At 40.6% G+C, this 4390-nt stretch overlaps 1 protein-coding gene across 2 annotated transcripts in view; it reads left to right on the top strand.

The window, feature by feature from the left end:
* TSPAN14 (tetraspanin 14) overlaps window positions 1–4390 on the top strand; it is a 39390-nt gene that overhangs the window by 18384 nt on the left and 16616 nt on the right. The window lies entirely within an intron of this gene.

The following is a 4390-nucleotide window of genomic DNA, read 5'->3' as shown; positions in this document are numbered from 1 at the left end:
AAAAAGTTGAGTGGGAGGGTAGGTGCTCCTGTAAGCAAATAAGCAAATGAGTGACTTTTAGCTGGCTTAGTGGTTCCAAAGTCTGTGATGCATCAAGCTGGTTGAAGTGACTGGTCTAATATTTTTTCAGTTGAACAAATCAGTGCTGTGTATAACAAAGTAAAGATAGATTCCTTAGCAGAACTGGAGGTGCTATAAAACCAGAAGGGAGAGGTAATTTTGTCTTGAAAAATCAGCATTTAAGGAGGCATTGCTATTCTCATTTCCTAGTTTGCAGGACAAATCTGCTTGCTGGAATCAGAAATGTGAATACTCCAACAGCAGCAGGGCTGTTAGGTGATGCCAGATATGTAAGCAGCATAGCTGCATGGGGTGCAGAGCTGTGCCCAGGAGCTCTGCTGAATCCATTGAGCTGTGACAGAAAGAGATGGTTCTGCTGCTTCTCCTCTGCCAGACAGTTAATGCTTTCTTTCAGGTCTTACAACTGTCTGTGCAAGAAAATGAGTTTGGAAATCGATCTCAGCTAAATGTAGCCCTTTGCTCCCCTCCCTCCCTCCGCACCCCAAATGTATTATTTTTAAATTCTTTCAGTTCCCTGTGAGATTTCCTCAGAATGAGGGTTGCTACTGTAGTGGGTATGAGGGATGGCATCTCAGCAGTGTGACTGACTTGGGCCAATTTTAGCTTTTCCTGGAGTATGATGATAGCTCACCTATGTCTCAAATGATGGCAGTTTATTCACGAGCCAGATAATTTGCATGTAAATAAATAGAAGTTGCTTTTGTTCTTCTGTTATACTTAATAAAGTTGCAGTTACTTGTTGACCTTCCTGTTGTAGCTTTAAAGGTAATCGACTTAAAAACTTAAAAATATATAGTGTCTTACAGTGTCTTACAAAATACACAAACTCCTCAGTACGTTGTCAGGTTCTCATGTTATACATTCAGTTAGTATAAATTGGAGTGGAGCAAAATATTGAACTTAAAGGAGGAAAATACAGTTCCGTTGCAGTCTCACAGCTTAGGCAACTTCTAGAAATCGGTAGATCTGCAGTCTTTGGAAGTTTTTTCACATAGACGACAGTTGAAGCCTCAGTTCTGCTAACCTTGAGTTGTGTATGACTAACTTGCAGAGTCATTTTTCTGTTCTTTGTGCTTGACTTTTCCTTGTAAGAAATGGGGCGGGGGTCATAGGAAGGCTTGTCTTAGGCACAATTTTAATATGCGTCTCCTTTGTTTTCTTAACTTTTAAGCATGCTAGTTAAGATCAAGCTTTTCCAGGTATACTCACTGATTGAGCAGAGAGGAGGCAGTAATGAAACCATCAGGACAGAGCTGTGCAATGAGTGCTCAGGAATGTAATCACCTATACAGCAAGACTGGACCTTGTGTTGACTTTCAGAGCTGTTTTTTGAGTCTACCTCTCTTATCCCCCCACTCTGATAGCTTCATCTGGTGTAATGAAATAAAGAAGTTGCAGTAACATCAGAGGAAGGGCTTGGTTCTGGCATCTTGCTATGCTGATTCATTCTGCAATCGGATTAATCATGTTGTGAAAGCCCCAGAGGAGTCAGCAGGTGGGTGGAGCTTGATGGTGCCCTGTCTTGTAGAGTGCTGCTCTGATCTGAGCCTTCAGCTTTTGGTTTATGAAGCGTATGGAATAACAGTCACCCATCTACTTTGTCTTCTGTTCTGTCTCCAGTTGAAGCCTTCGAGGTAGTCCAAGAGTTACACTGCAGCAAGGATGTGCCTATTTCAGTGAAGGATTGCTTGTGTTGTCTGCCAAAACCTATCCCAAATCGATAGGAGAGAATAAAATAGCTTTTAGCTGCTGTCATCTTGATTTTTGTCTTGTAATTCTGTTAGCTTTGTTCGAATGTGCTTCTTAAGTGTTTTTAGTGATGGGGGCAAGAAAAGTTTAAACTCCTACTGTAGGAGTCCAGTGATTTTGCCTTGAACATTATGGTGAAGGGCAAAATTTCTCTTATGCTCTGGAATACTCTTCCAAGCTCATTTTTGAGAAGTAAGAGGACTAGATTAGTGTTGGACTTAGCTTTTGCAACTTAGGTTGCATTCCAGGAACTCCTGAAACAGCAAGGCTGTGCCAGAAACAGGAAAGAATCCACCACTAGGCTGTTTCCTGACCCCAACAGGAAAAGTCAGGAAAGAGAGAAGGATAGGAAGGAAAGACTGTTAGCTACTGATTGCTCCAGTATGGGTAGAACTATGATGTCAAATAGTTACCAGGGTGTGGAAATTGTTTTCCTTGAGAGTAATGTTTTGTGTGATATTGAAACTGAATTCATTGGGAATAGGTTCCCAGTACTTCTTATCAGAGCTTGAGGCAGGCTGACCCAGTCACTTTGCATGTAAAAGTTTTGCTACAGCCTGGATAGGGAAAATGGCAGGAGCTATGTTTTGCTACAGCCTGGATAGGGAAAACAAGCCAGTGCTGTGTACTCAGTTCATAGGGCAGTCCTCATAGCATAATCTGAGGAGTCCCACTGCTTTGGGGCAGGCACTGCTTATGCTAAGCTGTCGTTTGTGCTTGGGAACTGGTCTGTCTTGGAACCAATGCTTTTCAACTTCTTTATCAGTGAAATAGCATAAGAGATTGAGTGCACCTCCCTGAGTTTGTGAGCGACACCAACTGAGGATGCACTTGACCCCATAGAAGGAAGGGGTAGCATCCAAAGGGACCTGGACAGGCTTGGAAACTGGGCCCTAAATCTGATACTTTTGTTTCTCAAGCAAAATTGTGATAATTGACTGCTCTTGGCTTAATTTGCTTTCTGTACTTTGGCCACTGCTAGTGAAAATTCTGAGTTGCTTAAGTCTAAGTTGGGGTAAGTTCTAGATCTATTTAGAGTCTGCTAAGGCTAAGGTTGTTTTGTTTTTTGTTTTTTTTTTTTTTGTCTGGTAAACTCAACTTTTCTTGCAACTAGTTTGCATAGGTGCTCACAAATAATTTTACAGAAATAGTGATTTGTGGAACTGAGCATACTGTATCAAGAAATAAGAGCAGTGTTCATGTTGAAAGATAATAAGGCAAGCTAATTAGAATATACTTTAAAATATGTAGGGATCTAGTCGAGTTTAATTAGGACAGTAATTATAATGAAGGACAGCCAGTCTGCAATGGACACCTGTTAAACAACATAAGGAAATGTAACCTGCTTAGTGCTTCTTTGCTTATTTGTAACTCCTCCTGTACTGGATTAGTATCTTCCTGTATTAGGAGTGGATTTGTTTAGTTCACCTCTCTTCTTTAGTGCCAACATATGACACGCTGCATGCATGGACACAGCTCTTTCTTTATGTAGGTAATTTAGATAGGATGGTGTGAGTGACACTTATAGCTCTTCTGGCTTTATCTGAGTGCAATTCCAGAGCCTGGGGACCATGAACCCAGCAATACATCAAATCTACATGTTTCCTTGGAAATGTAAGGAAGTCTCATTTTTGCTTCTTGCCTGTGCTGCAGGGAATTGCCTATAATTAGTTACTGGATGGTGCTGCCTTTCCTGGAAGAAAGGATCCGTGTTTGAGGGTTGTTTTGGAGTGCTGGAATTTACCTTTCAATGTGCGTGTAGGCTTTGTTGGGTGGGAGTGAAACAACCTCTTCCATGTGGCTAAGGTAGATGTGTTGCATAGCTGTATCAAGCTAGAATGTCATTTTGGGTAATTGGGTATGTGTAGTGTTTTGTGTATGTGTTGAGGCAGGGGGGTAGTGGCCTTGCCTAGAGAGGTCATTTTAGCTTGATTATTCCAAGTAGATGTTGGAGGTAAACAGCCTGAGGATGTAAATAAAGGACACAGGGTCTCATACTTTGTGTGAATGCAGTTGAGAAATATTTACTATGCCAGCATTAGAATTAGTGTGGAGTTTGTCTGTTGTCCTTTATATTTGCTGCTTATTGAAGGTAAGAAGATGGACTAGCTAAACTCAAAGGACTTCAGAAAAGGTGAAGTGTTAGAAGAGAAGTTGTACCTAATTGGGGAAGAAGCCCATCTGACTCTTGCCACTGAAGTTATGAGAAGTTAAGCATGGCTACAGTCTGGGGATGGTAATAGGTAATGACTAGGAAGTGAACTTGTGAAATAAATCTTTTGGAATCTAGTATATTTTTCTCAAATATGAGTAATGGAATTTTAAATACCGCTAAAAGAAGTTCTCACAATGCAGAAATGGAGTAGAATAAAAGGGGTGGAGATTCTCTTACAATGAGCTTGACTCATGAGGAAGAATGTTCCATTGCTTTTATCTTGAACAGCAGACAATATTTACTCAAGCATAGTGCTACTGGCTGAGTGTTTGAGAATGCATTTTCTCACTGATAAGTATATCTAATGTTTTTCTTTTTCTTTTTTTCTTTTTCTTTTTTTTTTTT

The sequence above is a fragment of the Meleagris gallopavo genome, chromosome 8 (genome assembly GCF_000146605.3).
Source record: "Meleagris gallopavo isolate NT-WF06-2002-E0010 breed Aviagen turkey brand Nicholas breeding stock chromosome 8, Turkey_5.1, whole genome shotgun sequence".
In the NCBI taxonomy this organism is placed as follows: domain Eukaryota; kingdom Metazoa; phylum Chordata; class Aves; order Galliformes; family Phasianidae; genus Meleagris; species Meleagris gallopavo.
The sequence above is the reverse complement of the archived record's forward strand: the minus strand, read 5'-3'. Positions and strand labels throughout refer to the sequence as shown.